Consider the following 20,375-nt stretch of genomic DNA (forward strand, 5'->3'; position numbering starts at 1 on the left):
GACCAGTGTGAGGAGGGCCCTCTGCCCTGATTAAGGACCCGGCCCAAAGGCAGACACAGGTGAGATCGGAGCAGCGTATAAGGGGAAGCCCTTATATTCCCATCCTGTGGGTGTCCCTCTGTCACCCTGGGGACACCAATGCTATGTCAGTGCATAGAGACTCAGCTTCGGAACATCTTCCTTCACTCTGTTCCTTCCTGTGGTGGGGAGAGAATTAACGTAGTCCACACAGACACACTGTGCTTTCAGTGAGGCTTAGGAGCAGAGAGCCTGCTGCTCATTGTCACTGTCTTTGGGAATGGGGAGGAATGGGGGCTTTTAGAGGCAACTTTCAGCCTTAAGAGACGACTGAGGGGATGAGGTCCAGTCCACTCTGACCCTCACTCGGAATATTGCTTAGAGTAGGAATAGAGGAGCTTAGGCAGGGAGCTGTTGATCACTTCCTCTCCACCTCCCAAGTGGTGGTGATGGTGATGGAAGCTACCCTATCCACACGACGAGTTGTAGGGACTCTGGCAGGGTGGATTGTTCATCAGGGTTGCAGGAACTTTTTTTTTTAAGGTATCAAGAAAGCCTTTTAATGAATCTATTTTACAAATGCACTGGAGAGTCCTGCAATGCTGCCTGCATTCAATGCAATCCTGGGCCACAAGTCCGCACACTCCTTTGCAACTGGACCCGTGAGAGCACCCTTGCGTTGTCTTCAAAATAGAGAAACACCCCATCTTTTCTTCGATATGATTTTCATTGTTGAATTACAATGGCTGGATGGACCTTTTTTCTTAGCTCTGGTTTGCCTTTCTTAGCCGTGGCCATCACCATGTCTCCCACACCAGCAGCAGGAAGTCTGTTCAGCCGTCCCTTGATTCCCTTCACAGAGATGATATACATTTTTTGGCTCCTGTGTTGTCAGCACAGTTGATTACAGCTACTACCGGAAGACCCAGGGATATCCAGAATTTCACTCCGGAGGACCAACCACATCCTCGCTTTGACATCTTGAATGCCCGGAAAGAGTCAGAAAGCACTTTTTTTTTTTAAATTAAGGCTTTACAGACCCTCCAGAGTTTGTAGGGTTGATCCTGGACATTGGAAGCATATATCCTTAGGGAGTCTGCAGCTCAGCCACCAGCTCTGGTCCTTTCTCTCACCTCCTAATTGCAAGTGGGAATTTTTCCATTTCTGAGAAGCTGGTGCCAGGAAGGACGGTGGTAGTTGGAGCAGACTGTAAACAGCCAGTCTAGATGGTGATAGCAATGTTTTCTCCATCCTATTTGAAAAACAGCTGAAAAGCAGGCCTGTGTCTGATTCAGTGCTATTATCCCTAATCATCACATCACAGAGGCCTGACCTCTATCAGAACAAGTTCCTATTGCAGTGACTGGGGCATGGGCTGAGGGGAAAGACTGGAAGCCTCAGATCTGTTTTTGTTCCTCAGACCTAGTCTCTCCAGAGCTGAAGAAGCTTCCTCTGAGATACAATTAGTTTGGGAAGGAGTTTGTCCCAGAGGGGGTGGTGACCAGTAGGACCCAAGGGTAGGTGCTATTATTTTTCACCCAGAGTGTCAGAATGTGGACACAGAATTATGAGGCTTCTGAGAATCGCTCTAAGGGATTCTTGAACTCAGAAGACATGTATTTAGACACACACTGTCAGTGGCAGTAAGACAGAGAGGTACAACTCCACAATGTCAGGCCCAGCAGCCCAAGGAGTTCCCTTAACATCCTGGGACTCTGATTCAGGTCAAACTGGATCCTTAGCCACACCGCAGAAAAAAGAATTTCAGGATCAACCAGTATGAAGTAGAATTGGAGCTTATTAAAAATAGAAGGAATAAGGCACACTGCAGAGCATAACCTTCTCAAAGAAGGGTCATGGTTAAGTGTTTGACCATCAATGCAAGCACCAAGCTCTTAATTTGCTAAGAAACTTTTTCTCTTTCGTTTTCAAGAAATGAGATTATAGGGAGGCTCCAGAGAAATCTAGGATAGGGCTATTATCTGGTAAAATAAAACCAAGAGCCACTAGGGTTGAAGGAGACATACAGGGCATTTCCTTTTACTGTAAACAAGGTTCCTATTGAGATTCTCCAATGATTTCAGGTTCACAGCTGGGAAGGGAAAAAGACCTTAAACAAATATTAATTGTGCATGTGGACTAGGCTGGCTTCAAACTCATAGAGGTCTGCCTGCCTCTGCCTCCTGCTGCTAGGATTAAATGCATACTCAGTTGGGCCATTAATTGTGTTGTTGGAGGTACTCAGCTGGTAGGAGAGAGTTCAGTGATGGGCTTTTTTCTCAGATCATCATAGCTTCCCTTTCTTTCGATCCTGCTTTTACCTGAGAAGTCTTGCTCTCAGGAATGGTTACGTTGAAGCATTAGGAACAATAAGGAAGCTGGTACAAGAAAGGACCCAAAGACGTCTGCCATGTACTACCGATAAGAGAAAAGGGTATTCTGTGACAGTCGGCACTGAGTGTTAGTGCAGGCTGCTATGGCAGAATATTACAGAATAGTTGGTTCGAACAGTCCTTCATTTTTCTCAGCATCTTTGCATTGGACGGCCAAGGTCAAGGGGCCTTCAGGTCTGATTTCTGGTGAATTTCTCTTCCTGTTTGCAGAAGGGACTTTTCTTAGTTCATTCTCATGTGATCTTTCCTTTTTGATATGGACTGAACCAGGGTCTCTTCTTCCTATGAAAGACACCAGTTTCATCTGTGGACTTAGTTAGGGCAGCCCAGAAGGACCTTAGGACCTCAAGGCATCATGGACCTTACTTATTGGCCTCCTGTATTAATTGTTTTTCCTGACACTATCACCAAATACCTGACAAAGAAGCCACTTGTCAGGAAGGAAGGCTTATTTATTTTTTGACTCATAGATTTGAGGGGAAGGCATGACAACAGGAGCTCTAGCTACCTCTACGTGGTTTTTCACGTTGTAATCACAGACAGGAAGCAGAGAACAGACAAGAAGTAGGGCCAGACTGTAAAACTTCTAGCCTCACCCAAAGTAACCCACTTACTTAAGTGAAGCTCTGCCTCCTAAAAGGTCCACAGCGTTCAAAAACAGTATCATCGACTCTTCAGGCATGTCCTCGTTTAAATCCTAACACCTCTTGAAAGACCACATCTCCTGACCCAGCTACATTGGGGATCAGGGCTCCAGGGTGTGGTAGAGGAGGGGGAGCATACAGTTCAGTCAAGAAGGTGGTGGATTTGTCAGCTTTGTATGACAGCTGTTCTCAGGAGGTCAGATATGGTACGTGGATCCTTGAAGGGTCTCCAGGTTGGTTGCTCTGCTCAGGGCTAGGCAAGCCTGCTGCTCCTGGGGGTCGTGTGGAAACTAGACACAGGAAGGCTGCCACAGGGGTAATGCCCCACCCCCACATATTCAGAAAACCTGAAATGCATGAGAGGACTTCCCATGAAAAACTGGTGGAGCCATCAGGTTCTGTGCTGGTTAGTTTTGTCATCTTGACACAAGCTAGAGTCACCTGGGAAGACAGGCCCTCAGTTGAGGAATTGCCTCTCTCAGATTGGCCTGTCTGGGGAGCATTTTCTTGATTGCTAGCAGAGGTACCAGTTCACTGTGGGTGGTACCACTCCAGGGCAGGTGGGCGTGAGCTGTATATGAAAACAAGTGAAGCAAGCCAGAGAGCAGAAGCCAATAAGCAGTGTGGTGTGTAATAATATTTCATCTGTATTTTGATAAGTCAAGCTTGCCTGAAGTTCAGAGAGTAAAATAGCTGCAATGATCATCCTTACAGACCAGGCAGTGGTGACACACACCTTTAATCCCAGTATCCACACTAGTTTGTCATAGAAACTGGACGGTAGTGGTGCATGCCTTTAATTCCAGCTCTACAGAGGAATATAAAATGGGAGGAGACAGCTCTCAGTCTCACACTGAGGTTTCCTGGAGGCAGGATCGCCATTTCGTTCTGAGGTAGAGGTAAGAGCCAGTGACTGACTGTTTTGCTTTTCTGACCTCAGGCTGAACCCCTATCTGTCTCTGGGTTTTTATTTATCGTACTACAGTGGTGTCTGTTTTAGCTCTTGTCTTCAGGTTCCTGTCTCAAACTCCTGCTCAGTGATTAACCTGGGAATGTAAGATGAAACAAATCCTTTGATCTCCAAATTGCTTTTGGTCATGGTTTATCACAGCAATGGAGACATGAACTAGGTAGAAGAGGCACTAAGCCTGGGCTTGTGGTGATGGAAGCAGATTCAGGTGGGGTGAGAAACCAGTGTGGGGGAAGACTAGAAATCGGGAGACCTCCCCCCCAAAACTAGCAGAGCTGGAGGCTGTGACTGTGAGGGGTTGTGAATCTGCCCTGTTCTGCCAACCACCTTTGCATCTCTGGCAGGGGCAGGCGTGATGGCCCCACAGTATGTAGGAAATGTTTCAATATTAGAGAAAAACCTAAGGAATGGAAATACATAGTGATTCAGTAAGTATTTTGATGTGAAAATACAAAATGCAAAATTAGCCCCATTTAGCTGGGATAGGAGTCAGAATTACCCTACAAGTTGACGTTATTAGATTGTATGTGTGTATACGTGTATGTGCATGTATGTGTGCCAGTGAATGTGTGTGTATGTGTGCCCGTGCATGTGTATGGATGTGAAAGTAGTGGCAAAAGATCACCCTTGGGTATTGTTCCTTCTTTAGTGTTTCTCTTTAAAATCACATTCATTTATGAGGGATGTGGGTACGGTACGTGCAAACCACAGTGTGGCAGCCAGGAAGCTTGTAGGAATTGGTTCTTTCCCTCCTTGGTGTGGGTCCCAAGGATGGAATTCAGACTGTCAGGACAGACAGTGGGTATTTTTACTCACTGAGACATCCTGCTGCCCACCGTTTATAGCTAGTGCCTCTGTACAGCCTAAGTATTAGTATTGTCATAGTAACACAATTACCAGGAGATCATATCTAAAACATTCTATTCCAGGTATTATCAGCTGGACTCTCACTGGTCTGGGGCTCACTGATTAGGCTAGGCTGGATTGACAGTCAGTGATTGCCCTAGGGATCCACCTGTTTCCACTTCCCCTGGCATTGGGATTACAGGTGTCCACCACCATGCTCAGCCTTTTATACATGGGGTTTGGGGATTTAACTCAGGTCTTAATGATTACTCAGCAAGCTCTTTACCACTGATCCATTTCTCTGGCCCATTATCTGATTTTCTTTTTAAATAGTGGGCATGCTTTTCTCATATAATCATTAAAGCACATAAATATGTTATTTTATGGTGCTCTGTGTAGCACGCTCTCTCTCTCTCTTTCTCTCTCTCTCTCTAGTTCTCTCTCTCTCTTTCTCTCTCTCTCTCTAGCGCTCTCTCTCTCTCTCTCTCTCTCTCTCTCTCTCTCTCTCTCTCTCTCTCTCTCTCTCCCCACCCCCAGAGTGATTTGGTAGGAAATTGTCCTTGGATGTATAGCTGGCGCCCTTTCTTCAGCTCAGCACTTTCTGGCCAGCTCTAGGCTGCCTGCTTCTCATGCAGAAGGTAATTTTCAAATGGAAGATGTCACAAATGTTGCCCCACACTGCCCCCTCCTTCTGCTTGTTCTCAGCCCCGCTGTACAGCGTACGCATTAGTTATTATCATCATGACAAGATTACCGTGGGACTTCATCTAAAACATTTTCTTACAAGTGTGCTCAGTTGGGCTCTTCAGGAGACAAACAAGCTCATTTCATTATGCCAAAGTACCCTATTTGGTACCCAATTTCCTGCCACCCTCAGCCTCCCCATTTCCTCTTGGGGGAAGGATGGGCATAAAGGCAGGTGTGCACAGGCTTGCCTATCCAGGGCTCCTTAACAGCATGCAGGGCCACTTCTCCATGAATCTGGGCTCTTGGGAGTGCAACTGCCATTTATTATGTGATTAGTCTCACCAGGGCCATCTTAATTTGTCCTTCACAGACACGTATTCCAACCACACAAATTGAGGGATTGCGTCTCCAGCCTGTAATAAGACAATGCCTTCAGCAGCATCCTGGAGCACAGCACAGCGCCACATCCTGAGCTTGGCCATGGCCTTAATTTCCATCTGGACTGAGAAAACACGGACATTCTGAGAAGCTGCAGCTTTCTTAGATGACCAGTATACCAAGGGAATCGTCAGGCAAAGAATTCGTCCCCTGTGCCCTTCTCATGGTCTTTGGGGACTTTGGAGCAGTGAGTGAGATGAGCTTAGGACTCAAGAAGCAGAGTTAGAATTTTAGTTCTTCCCTACATGTGTGCAGCCATGGCAAAATGATTTAACCTTCTCTGGATCTCACTTTCCTCATTGGTGAAATGCGTCTGATTATAAGTATCCTGTGTGTTGGTCTGCCCTGGATGTTTCTCGGCATCTCTCAAAGCCCGAAACTGTTCCTTGGTTTCCTTTTAGGGGGAACCTCTTTCGCTTGTGTAGACCCCTGGAAGGGTAGAAATCAAGGCGTTTTGTCCCTGGGAGGCTGGGAAGGGTATGCAATCAACCTGGGCAATATGAGTGATTTTGGGGACATCTTCAGGATGACCAAGGCTCTTTGTTCTATTGGCCACAGCAGTGCCCAGACTGGAGAGAGATTGTTCCTTAGATCTAAGACTTCTCCCATTTCTCCAGCTCTCTTGCCTCTCCTATGAGCTGACCATTTCCTTGGAGATGATTTTTTCTGCTTCTGTCCTCCAGGGCCATCTCCTTTGCTTGTGACTAAAGCAGTTACTACAGCTCAGAGCTGACCCACCTGCCCTCCTCCAGAGAACAGCAGAAGCCATGGTGATTTTAAATTATATCTCCATATGTGAGATGAGCCACCTGAAGTCTCATCAATTTGCCTAAACCTCAGGAGAGCACGGATTGCGGTGCCAGATCCCGCTATCCTGCAAGTCCAAATGTGTCAGCCGGAAACGAATGCTGATCAAGCTGCATTAAATGTGTGAAACCACCTGCTCTTCTTCAAAAACTAAACAAAACTATTTTGTGAAAAGTTAGACTTCATAGAGAACACACAGAGAATCTGGCAATCACGTTATCATCCCCCTAAATTAATAGCTGTGAATGTATCGTCTATTTTCTTTTACACATTAAAAAAAATGAACACTGGGAATGGAGATAAAGCTCTTTGGCATGACATTGGCTGATTCTACTTTGATCCCTCAAGCTGCTGAGTTAACCTCTGCATTCATGTGCCAGGAAGCGTGCAATAGTGTGACTTCTCCTGGGGAGAAATGACACAAATGTCTACTCACCCCAGATAGAACATCAACAACAGATCAGAGTAATAATTCTTCTAAAGTCAATTTGGTTTTTTTATTGGGGTTTCTTACAGGAACAGGGATGACTCACAGGTTGCTCTGAGTTCCTGAAATGCCCACCTAACATGGGTTATGACTGCATCTTTCCAGCTCTCTCCATTACTTGCAGACAGTTCCTTAGGTCTCAGAGTATATTCTTTCAGAAAGAATATATACTGCTTTTATAACCCGAGGAGGGGCCTTGCAAATCTTGGAAGTTTCTGATATTCTGGGATGTATGAAGTTTGTTTACTTCCTGAGTTTCACGAGCCTCCCTTAGCCCTTCTGGAGGGAATGCTTCAATTTGGATGAAATTTGCACACACACACATTTGTACAAGCATGCCTACACTTGTGTGTCCTTTAACAGGATTTATATTAGTGCACCGATGTTTTTAAAAAATCCTATCTGTAACTTTTGACATCTTGATTTTCATTCAACATTATTTTTATTTATTATTTTACAAGTTTGGATATTTTGCCTTCCTACATGTCTGAGCACCATCTGTGTGCCTGGTGACCATGGAGATCAGAAAAAGGCACCACAGCCACTGATACTGGAGTTATAGATGGTTATGAGCTGCCATGTGGGTTCTGGGAAAGGAACCCTGGTTCTCTGGAAGAGCAGTCAGTAATTTTAATCACTGAGCCATCTTTCCAGACCAATGATGTTTTTGTTTTTAATTTTTATATGTATTTAGTGTGTGCAATTTGACGGACTTTTGTTTGGCATGTGTGTAGTAGTGCGTGTGTGTCATGGTACATGTGTGGAGGTCAGAGGACAACTTGTGGCAATTGGTTCTCTCTTTCTATCTCATAGGTCCCAGGAATTGAATTCAGATCAACAGATATGGCAGCAAGCATCTTACCCAGTAAGTCATTCCAGTGGTTCCTGAACATTTTTTAAAATCTATGTATATGTATGTGTACCTGCTTGAGTTTCTGTACAACATGTACATGCAGGTGCCCTAAGAGGACAGAGAATGTTGGATTCCCTGGAACTGGAGTTACAGGTAGTTGTGAGCCACCTGATGTGGGTGTTGGGAACTGAACCTGGGTCCTCTGTGACAGCAGAAGGGTAAGGGTAAGGATTAGGGTTAGGGGTTCGGATAATTGCTGAACTGTCTCTCTAACCGTATGTTAAGTCTATGTTCTATATATATGATCTAACACACACATGTGCAAATGGAGACTATGTAGAAAACATACACGTGTGTACTTGGATTAAGCAAAATTTTTTGAGTGTTGAAAAGACCTTGCCCCACAAGATGGAAAATTCCATATCTGACTTCTTGTGGTAGGCTGTGATCAAAATGCAAGTATATAATATATAGTTTACTCAGCATTTCTAGGGGAGAAAAGATGCTCCCAACACCTTCAAGTGCAATAGACAAACTTTGTTTTATGTGCAAAATATTATATAAGATGACTTCTGGTCTGTGTGCATAGGTATATATGAAATGCACACTGTTTATATTTGGGCTTTGATACTACGCCAACCTATGCTAGCCCTCCTTCACTGTGACAAAATACACAGAAAATAAGTTAAGAGGAGAAAAGGCTTATTGTGGCTCATGAAAGACAAGACAAGAGACAGAAGAGTCAGGAGGGCATCCAATGAATACTGTATCTGCTCAAATATATGTACAAATATTTTGTACATATTTGCTTATGTACAAAGCAAAAGGGGAAGGCAAAAGACTTCCCTCCCATGATACAAGGAACTTCCTTAATACTCAAAGCATCCAGTAACCATGCCCTTAGTCAAGCATCCTGTTTCTGGCCTTGATGATCAAGGCGCCTAATAACCACACCTTAGATTGAACATCCAGTTATCTGGCCTTGAGGATCAAGAATAGGTTTGAACTTTTGACCCTAAGTAAAGATGGAATGGAGTCAAATCTGTGGGTTTCCACAGCTCCCAATATATCCTTCAAGGGCATATCTTCAAATGACCCAATTTCCTTCCACTAGACCCCAGCTCTAAACGTTCCTGCACCTCCCAATAGTGCCACCATCTGGGATAGAGTCTTTACTATATGGCCTTTGGGGAACTTCTATGATCCAAATTCCAAAAATAGGTCTTGCCAAACACCTGTAACTTTGAAAACTACTCCATCACAATTCCCCTTGCTGCCCTTCTAATATTATAGGGACCCTCTATGCTAGCATTGGCCAGCTTAGATTTTTTGAAGATGGGTTACACTCCCACCTCTCTGCTTTTTCCCATGAGTGCTTAGTGTTCCTGTTTCCTTTCCCAGTTTTTCTTCCTCTTGCTCTTCCCTATTCGCTCACTCAAGGTTGTGCTCTAGCCGTTCCAATCTTGGGTTACCTAGGAGCCAGCATGGTATTCTTGAGGCACTTTAAACCTGAACTTCCCTCTCACTAGGCACCTAGTAGAGACCACTTACTAGTGCACTCAGCATCCATTCCAGCTTCCTTCTAGGGTAAGTTCTTCTCTAGTAGTACCTGGAAGGTTGGGCGCTGTATATCCCCAGCTTCCTGCAGGTGTGGCTCTGGATGGGGTTCAGATCATTCATCAGATAGACTTATTTGGGTCTTGAATTCAGGACAGAGTTAAGCAGTAAGTGTAGATGGAAGTTTATGTCCTGTCTGGTCCTGCAGCCATTCAGTCCCAAAGAGACACACATAAGCTTATATTAAATATAATCTATTTGGCCTATTAGCTCAGGATTATTATTGACTAGCTCTTAGAACTTAAATTAACCCATAATTCTTATCTATGTTTAGCTACATGGTTTGGTACCTTTTCTCAATGAGGCATTCTCATCTTACTTCCTCTGCATCTGGGTGGTGAGTGACTCTCTGCCTTTCCTCTTCCCAGAATTCTCTTAGTCTGGTTGCCCTGCCTATATACATCCTACCTGGCTACTGGCCAATCAGCATTTTATTAAACTAATGAGTGACAAATCTTTACAAGAGCATTATCCCACAGCAAGTAAGAGTCACAGTATCTATATTCTGTGGAAGGTTCTAGCAGACACGTATGGCCTTGGAGTCAGACGTCTTGGTGCCTCTCCCTGCTCTATCCACTAGTGGCGTACACCTGGAAGTCCTTGTTACTAGTTCTGCTTGCTGATCTGAACAGAAGAGGCAATTTCTTCCCTCAGCGGGCCAGCTCTGTGTCCGTCTTTGGGTATTGTCACTTAGGTTAGAGATTATTCTTTCTTTGTAACCACATGAGTCCCTGAAACATTCATTTTACCACACATTAGCTAGAGTGGTTCTGTTTGCCTGTAATGGAAATGTGACCAATAGAGTTTCTAAGAAATGCAGTGTTTAACACTCAGTGTACCCCTGCCTTTTCCTCTAAGATCACATTTAACAGCAATGCCTTAAAATTATTCATCAAATAATCCAAAAGTATATACTGAAAGTATGTAACAGTAAAATAAGATGGTCCATAGCAGCACTTGGGAACACCATCCTCCCATCTTCTAACTTAAAAACCACGGGTGCTGTGATGGCTAATCTCGTCAACTTTATAGGATTGAGAATCGCCATGAAAACACACATGTGAGTGTATTTAGGAAGGGTGTTTCTAGAAATAGTTACTTGAAGAGGGAAAACCCACCTTGAAATTGGGCCATGTCATCCCATGGACTGGGGGTCCCAGACTGGATAAAAAGATATCTGTCTGAGCACCAGCATCCCTCTCATCTCCCTCTGCTCTCTGGCTGTGAACGTGATGCAATTAGTTGCCTCAAAGTCCTTTCACCATGACTTCTTGCCGTGATGTACTGTGTGCTCAAATGTATACCTAAATACACTTTCAAGTTGCTTCTTGTTAGATATTTGGTTACAACAATGAGAAAAGTAACTAACACAGGTGCCTTTGACCCTTCGGCTATTCCATAAGTTTGAGCGTCAGAGTGGGTCTTGATATGTTGATCACTTGATTCTACAGGTTCAAGACCCTTGAGACCTCAGTCTATCCCTGTGCAGACAAGAGGACAAACAAGCTGGAGGAAAGAGAGTGTCACCAAAAAAGTCTCTTGTGTTCTTGAGGCTCACAAAGAGTACCATTAGCACCTGCCTCATTAATGTGCTCCATTCAGGAGCTGCCATTCAGGTTCTGAGAACTGCAACACTGTCACTTCTTCTGGCCAGCTCAGCAGACAGAAACAGCTACTTCCCTGACAGCCACATTAGAATCACATCTGTGAGGGTCTGTTCTGACAGAGTCTTGGTTTTTGCGTTAATGATGCTTTAAGCCTTGAGATCTGTCACACCGTGAAAGGGAATGAAAATGCAGATACCTCTGAGTGTAAATGAGTCAGGTAGCTTCAGGGACAAGCTTGCTTCCTTTCCTTTTTCTATTTTAGAGTCATAAAAAAGTTTATGAATTATTTAACCCAGACTTCAAAATAAGGAACACTACTGGAGATGAAGAGGGACCTTTCATAACGGGGGAAACAAAGAAAAGTGTTTGTGTGTATGTGTTCCATCAGACGCTATAATATTTGTAAATATACATGTATTTCATAACAGAGCTTCAAAATACAGGAAGCAAAAAACATCAGCATCAAAGGAGAAATTGATAACAAATGGCCATTACGGGAACACTCTTACTCCCCTCTCAGTAACTGATAGAGGAGAGAGCTTGGTAGACAAAGACTGTGGAAGATTATCGCGGTGCTACTAACCATCTTGACCTAGCTGACATTTATAGACCTCTCTGCCGAGAACACACAGTCTTGTTCCCATATAAAAGGAACACTCAACCCACAACAGGTTTTTGTGCTGGGTCACAAAACAAAATTTCAAGGTAATGAATTCTGTTAAGTACATTTCCCTATAAAGTATATTATTCTCACAATAGAGAGGATCTATATTTCAAATGTATAAATGACTTCACACACATATATTAGAACATACACATGGCAAGAAAACACAATGGGATCTACTTAGGGGAAGAAGGGACCAACAGGAGATAAGACATAAAAGAGAGAGTAATGGGGAAAACACAGTACGGAGCAATAATATACCTGTCATAGTAAACATTATTTTATATGATAACAAAAATAAATGAAAGCAAAACAAAATACTTTGAAAGCACAAATACTTCAACATTAAGCAACGCAATATTGTTTTTACTTATGTCATGCTAGGGGTTGAACCTAGGGCCTCATGAGTGATGAGCAAGTGCTGTCCAGCTGAGCTGCATACTAAACCCAATAACATTTTTTTCAAAGGTTAAAAGTTATGTGTGCCTACGTAAGTTTATGTGCCCCATGTGCATGCAAGTGCCTTCAGAGGCCAGAGGGCATCAGATTCTCTGGAACTGGAGTTACAGGCAGTTGGAGCTTCCTGCTGTAGGTGCTGGGAACTAAACCTAGATTCTCTGCAAAAGCAGCAAGCTCTCTTAACAGTTGAGCCATCTCCCAGCCCACTAAACCCAACAAGACAATTTTAAACAATCCATTGGTCAGAGAAAAAATATTAAGGATCGACAGTTTCTGAATTTCAATCATGGTGGTTTCTTTCTCTCTTAGAAGTGGCACGGCCAGCTGCCCCAGTCTGCCTAGATCTTTGTCATTTTCATTTCACAAAATCCTAAGAAAGTCCTGGATTGTGGGTAAACAACGATTGATGGTCATGCGATAAAGGGCTCTGTCTGGCTCACAGTGTCATTTTGGACTGTGAACCAGACTGAAATAATCACCCCAAGCCTTCCTTCACTCATGATGGTTGTGCAAGTAAAGGATCTCAGAGAGAAAGATTCTGGCTCCTAGGACTGGTCTGGACACCATGAGAGGTGTGGGTGGTGTCTGCTGAGGCACCCCCAACAAAAGCCTCCTGCTTTTGTGGGCCAAGGGACTAGGGGAAGAGCTACAAGTGGAAAATGCTTGAACTGGAGTAGATCAATTATCTTTGCCAAAACCTGTCTGAACAGAGGTGCATCGTGGGGGTTAGACTGGCATGTTGGTCCATGCCAAAGTATTAGTTGTCTATGCCAGACTTCTTGTGCTTGAGATCCTGAGTTTTGTCTTATTGTATTTTTTTAATATTTATTTATTTATTATGTATACAATATTCTGTCTGTGTATATGTTTGCAGGCCAGAAGAGGGCACCAAACCTCATTACAGATGGTTGTGAGCCACCATGTGGTTGCCGGGAATTGAACTCGGGACATTTGGAAGAGCAGGCAATGCTCTTAACCACTGAGCCATCTCTCCAGCCCTTATTGTATTTTTTGTGTAGCAATGGAAACTTCTGTGATGCAAGAAACAATATAATGACTTATAATGAAATTGGAGAACACCCAGATTGAGACCACTATGGAGCCAAAATGTTAATGTCAACACTGGATTCCTTTTTGAGTGGATTTTTGAGGAACATGCTATGTCCGTTTTGAAGTGTGTATACCCCTCATCAGGAAAATAACTGAAGTGACCCCACAATAGGATATACTGGTATTGTCTGAGAAACTGCCCTGAAGAGGTCTCTCCATGGGTGGCACTTTCACAGAGTTCCCGATTCATGTTCCATCCCGGCTGTGAAGAACGGGAGCTGTTGAGCACCTCAGCACAACATCCCAGAGGACCCTAAGAACTCACCTTCGCGTGAGGAAAGCAGCCTGACATTTACAACAGACAATACTGCACTCAAAAATCCACCGTGACAAATGGCAGGAATTTTGCAAGTAGAAGACAGAACAAAAGAGCCATCCAGAGCCCTCTCTCCATAGAGGGGAAAAATACTTCTGGGCGGAACAATGAGATCTGTGCACTATGGAAGAGATCTGGGTTGGTTATATAGCATAATATGGGTAATTACTTTAGCCTGGATATCATTACGTAATTGCCATTTATTTTTAATACAGAGCACTATGAGACAAAAATACAACAAAATAGGAAAGAGGAAAAGCCCCATCTGCCTCCTTGATACACACACATAAAGCAGAATGTGCCTTGTCCACGGCCAAGATGAGCTGGACTGAATGACTTACATGTAGGGACAGATGTCGTGGCAATGGCCTGCGTTCTGCTGGTGGCCCAGGACAGGATGGAAGTCAGGTCACGTGTAGAGCTAGTGGGCCTGTACAAGGCTACTCTCCAACGTTATGATGGCAAGCTTCCATTTTTCCCTACATACTGAACTAACATGGGAGCAAACCAAGGCCAGGGAAAGAGACTAATTAGGGCCAGGCTGTGGGAAGACCTCACATTTGTGGGGATTTTTTTCACATAGGCATCTGGGCTGCACTGTGCTATGGAACACATAGAATGTTTCTGGACTGAGATTCATGGATTTAGGACCCACCCCCCCCACCCCCCACTTCCAGAGGAGAACCAGCTCTTCCGGGAGCCACTGGCCTGGGACTCTACTGACTCTGGTAGAGGCCCAGGGCTCTGGCCCTGTTAGTAATTACATGGTCACCTAACACTAAAAGAGCCTTGGCTGGGCAGAGGATGGTGTATGTACTTCAGGAGTTTTGGATGGCAGCTGGAACTACACAGACAGCTCTGATTTCCCTTCCCATTAATGGTGTCTCCACCTGGGGAAGTTTGGCTCATGCAGAGGAGGTGGGAAAGCCTGGTGGGTGGTTTGAGACGTTAACAGTGATCGTCTGTTACTTTTTCTTTAGGGCCTCCTTACTTCATGGAGTCTCTGCATTACACACTTCAGTCACCTGCAAACTCCCTACCTGGTTGTGGGTCCTTTCCAGGTCCAGCTGGCCCTGTGTGCATGACTGTCCAGCCTCCTGTCCTGCTGGCACTCTGATCTAAGTGGCCACCTTTCAGATCCTTGCATTTTCTTCATCTCAATCTCATTTTCCTAAACTCACTCCAAACGTGACCTGACTCATCTTCTCAGGCCCCAGGCAGCCACTTTCTTCTATGGGTAGATTGAGGGGGAGGGGGAAAGGCAGTAGGGATTCAGGAAAAGCAACGCTCAGGTGCTCAGGTGCCTGGACACTGTCAAACCTCTGTTTTAATCTCAGTCTATTTATTCCCTGCAGGTGGTACCTTTCTTCACTGGATAGGAAATAAGTTTGCTCCTTGCCCACAGCTCCATCTTTCTTCTCAAGTCTTCTACTCAAAGAAGGATCATGCTCCTTCCCAACTTCACCTTGAAGAGTTTTAGGGGGAGAACCCTAGCTTTGCTTGGGTCCATTGACTACTTACAACTCAACCAACCATGGTTAAGGTCAATGCCATTTTTGATACAGCCAGAGTGTGAGTTTTCTTATTATCTAACTCTCACAGTGGGTTCACACTGGTCTGATGGCCATCTAAATATCACACCTTTCTACCTTTTTCATAAAGCTCAATAGATAGAAAATTGAAATTTGCTAGATGTTCAATTGTTTACTCTGTTTTCTACAAAACTGAAATGATATAAAACGGTACTTTTTTTCTCAAGACAGGGTCTCGCTATGTAGCTCTGGTTGTTCTGAAACCTACTATGCGGACCAACATAGTCACAAACTCAGTGATTCACTTGCCTCTGCCTCCGCCTCCCACATGCTGAGATTAAAGGCATGCACCATTATGCCTGGTATAACAGGGTACTTTTGTTTGGCGAGTTTCCCTCTGTCTTAGAAGAATTAGCTTCAGGGATGTTCAATTCATCTTTGCCCTGGTGCCTTGTTACCAACGCCGGCGGCTGTATAGTGAAGAGCAAGGGAGGTCGAGAGAAGAAGCCTTGGGGGAGAGAAACGGAGTGGGAATTATGCACAGCTTCAAAGGAACATTCCATGAGAGTGTAGCCTTCAGATGATAAATTCACTAGATATAATTAATTTATTCAAAACGTATTCTAGAAAATACATTCATATAATTGTATTTTATATAATAAATTCATAAAACTGTGCCTAGGTACAAGCAATTCTTTGGGCTAGATTTGTCTTATGAATAATATGTTAATAAAGAATATATTTGAGGGAATCTTCATATTCAAGATAATCTTATTAATTTTTCTCTGGGTCTCTGAATATTTCCCTCCTCTGCCCCGAGTCTTATGAGATGAGAGCCTATTGTTTTTTTTTTTATTCCCATCTGCTTAAGCACTTCCAGTATGTGGTTTCTAGATTTTTCATCAATTTGCATGTATTCCTGTCATTTACAAGTGACTGATTGTATCTTTCTTCCAGGCCGGGTCTTAGATGTATGTATGTAAGTAAGTGAGTGGGTTGGGACAGTGGCCTTGAGTTCACACTCTGTCCTGTTAACCATTATCACAGTGATTATCATATGTTATCATATGCACATGTTAGTTTTCTTCATAACTATGCCTTTTAGTGAATGTGTGCTGGACTTTGAGTCAGATAAAATCCTCATACCAAGCCAGTCTGTGGTGGCACACACTTCTAATCCCAGCACTTGAGGGGCAGAGGCAGGTGGATCTCTGAGTTCAAGGCCAGCCTGGTCTACAGAGTGAGTTCCAGGACTGCCAAGGCTACACAGAGCCCTGTGTCTCTAAAACCCAAAACAAAAACAAAACAAACCCAAAACAAAACAAAACCCTCATATCTTGTTGACATAATTTCACCCTAGCTGGGGGAGAAGATTCTCTGCCTAGGATTCAGGACCCTTGAAAAATATAAACGAGATTTCTTTCTAGTATTTTAAGCTCTTACCTTTGAATGGAGAGTGTGCTGTCTGCTTTCTGTTTCCATAATAAAATACTCAAGACTGGATAATTTATAAAGAAAACTGGCTTATTTGGTTCAGGTTCTGGAGGCTGAAAGTCCAAACAGATGGTACTAGTCCTGGCAAGGGCCCGGGGCAGATGTCACTATGCTGGGAGTCCAAGAGAGTCAGGGATATTGTGTGGTTAGATGGAAGCCAGAGAGGGGAAGGGCTAGTGCACATCTGTAGCCAGTCCAAGCCTGGGAACTTGCTGGCCTCTCAGTGACCTATCAACCACACTGCCTCACAACATCACCAGTTGATTTCCACATGTATCTTTGATCTGGCTATGGTGGTGCATACTGAAATCCCAAAACTCAAGAGGTAGAGAGTCAGAGAAATCAGGAGGCCATAGCCTGGGCTGTAGGAAACCTTATCTCAGAAACCACCTACCTACCAATGCACATGCACGCATGTACACACATGATAGCTTAGAGGGACACACACTCCCTCTGAATCAGGAGGCAATGACTGCAATGCCATACTTTGGTGATATTCTAATACTTATAGCATGGGGTTGGTGCTAAATTTATACGAATCCCAGTACTGACCTTCCCCACACCCTCCATTGTGACAGCTTGAGTCTGATGTGATCGCAGCACTTGTTTGAGGGCCTAGCTTGTTAATCATGTTATGGCTGCAGCAGATTTCTCAGTGGCACGTTCTGTGACTTAATTAGATTTTTATTTTGCCACAGCAGGGGAAAGCATATTACATTTCTAACGACTGTTTCCCTTGAACTCAAAGAATCCTCGTTGAAGGAGAGAGTTTGAACACTCATTTGCTAATCTCCCAACCTGTTTGGCACATCTGACTTCTGTTGTTCAAGGCATCTGTCAAAACTAGCATTTAAATCCTGATTTAATCTCTGGATTCATGACACAGCTTTTAACCCCTTGAGACCTTTAATTTTTGATTATATGCTAAAAAGTGACACGGCTTCAGGAAAAATCATGAAAATATGAAAAATTACCTATTCATATTTTTATAAAAGGCCCATTGATGGAAGAAGGAATTGTGCATGAATTGAATTAGATGGTTGTGGCAGATCCACTGGGCAGCAGCTGCTGGGCAACCAAGAGAAGCAAGAGGCTTCAGTGTTCTCAGGTCTTCAGACTTGGTTTCATCAGAACGGTTGGGAAAATGGGCAGAAACTAGAAATCTTTCAGCCTTTCCCCCTTTTGCACACCTGTCATTTTACCATTAAAGTATGAATAATAGCTTCATATTTACCTACTCAGTTCCTGCTGGTATCCTAAGCCCTTTGACTGTTTAATCTTAGTGGGGAGATAGAAAAGTTACTATTGAGATAGGGAAATTGTTCTAGTTTCTATTTTATTTCTGTGAAGAGACACCAGGACCAAAGCAACTCTTATAAAAGAAAGCATTTAGTTGGGGGATGTGTTTACAGTTTCTGAGATTTAGTTTATTTATTTATGGTGGGGAGCATGGCAGCATGTATGACCCTGGAGCAGTAGTTAAATGCTGAGCCTAGCATGGACTTTTAAAATCTCAAAGCTCACTCCCAGTGACACACTTCCTCCAAAAGGCCACCCCTCCTAATTCTTCTAATCCTTTCAAATAGTACCACTCTCTGGTGACTAAGCATTCAAATTTATGAGCCTATGAGGTCCATTCGTACTTAAACCACAACAGAGGTTAAGGACTAACACTAGATATCCGGTAAGTAGAGGGGTCTGAATTTAAAACCCAGGAATCACTATATCATACACATAATTAATCCCCAACCATGAAACATGAGAACAACTCACCGTATCACACATCACTATTTATGTAGCTCTGCTGGTGCAGAAACTCAATGCTGATGTTCTAAATGTCAGGGTGCGGCATCATTTGTATAGTATCTTCCAGAAACCAACCTCTTGTTGCATCTGTAAAATGGGCATGACAATCTCACACTGTCCAGGGCAGCTCCAAGGTGGGAAACCAGACAATAACTATTGGGAACAAACATAAAGATAAAAGGCTTATGATGGCTACTCAAACTCACTTTGTACCATCTGCACATAGGATTGGGTCGCACAAAACACTTTCCACCTTGTATTTTCCTTAAACTCATTGGAATGATAAGGAAAAAAAAATGAGGTTCGATAGGAAGTCTGTGTTGTAGATGGAGAAATGAGTCCATAAAGGTCTCCAGCATCACACGGTCTCCTACGTAGTCAACCACTGGCATGGTGCTCCCAGCAGATACCCACACGGGGTGGTTTTGTAGTGCCCTGCTGCTGTCTACATGAAGGCCTCTCATCTAGTATCTCCAGGGTCCTTCCTCTTCCCTAAGAACCTCCTCACACCCATTTTTCCACAACTGCCAGCTCATTCTTGAGCTTGCATCCTCTCCATCCCCCATCTCTGATTCACCACATGTGCTCCTTTTAGGGTGCCTGACCTGGACTAGCAGGCTACGTGTACTCCAGGATACTTAGTAATATGGCCCAACACAGAACTGTAAATTTAGTTAAAACATTGAGATTTTCAAGCACTTTTGTGAGTAACTTGATTGTGTGGTTCCTTTAAGAAAAGTTTTAATTTAAAAACTTTGTCATGGGGGAGGGGGACAAATGCCCCAAAGCACAGGTAGAGGTCAGGGGACAGCTTTGTGGAGTCAGTTCTCTCATTTTTATGGGAGCCCTGGAGAGTGAACCCAGACTGTCAGCCTTGTGCAGCAAGCTCTACAGCCCGAAGAGTCATCTGTTGGGCTGCGCTGTGAGGTTCTTGAGTATGAAATTTGTGGATGACATCTTGTTCCAACATCAAAAGGTTAGATGAATCTGCTAACTTTCACTTTCGGTTGCTTGGGCATAAAATGACCACGAAGACTTTTTCCTGCCATTTCTATTTCCAGTTCTCGCTCCGAGTTCTTCACTGAAAATTGTGTGTGTGTGTGTGTGTGTGTGTGTGTGTGTGTTTTACATGGGTGTGTGTGTATACACATACATGAGTGTATGTACACATGTACCTGCTTAAGTATATGTGCACACAGGTGTGCAGAAAGTCCATGGAGGTCAAAAGAGGATGTTGGATGCCCTGAAACTGCAGTTACAGGAGATTGTGAGCCACCATGTGGTGTCTGGATTTTAACTGAACCAGCTGGGAACTGAGGTCTTTTGCAAGAGTAGTAAGTGCTTTTAACCACTGAGCCATCTCTTTAGCCTGTTCCTCTAGCTTTGATTCTTGAGCTCTCCAAGGGATTGGATGCTTGTGACCTGTAATATACTGAATAAGGGAATACTGCTGGTCACATGACCGTGACTGACCTTGGCACAAAGAGTCATTAATTAGGACAGGCCACAGGATCACCAACAGGAAATATAGTCACACTGATGGCATCCTTCAGTGTATCTGATGCATTAATGCTCCTAGAACATTTGAGAGTCTTCTGATATGGCAGAGAGGGACACTGACACGGGA

General features: G+C 43.8%; 1 pseudogene; it reads right to left on the reverse strand.

The window, feature by feature from the left end:
• Positions 1–572: 572 nt before the first annotated feature.
• On the reverse strand, positions 573–998 carry LOC125393472 (large ribosomal subunit protein uL14 pseudogene; annotated as a pseudogene).
• Between the last annotated feature and the right edge of the window lie 19,377 nt (positions 999–20,375).

Source organism: Myodes glareolus, chromosome 7 (assembly GCF_982192425.1).
Source record: "Myodes glareolus chromosome 7, mMyoGla1.1, whole genome shotgun sequence".
NCBI lineage: Eukaryota > Metazoa > Chordata > Mammalia > Rodentia > Cricetidae > Myodes > Myodes glareolus.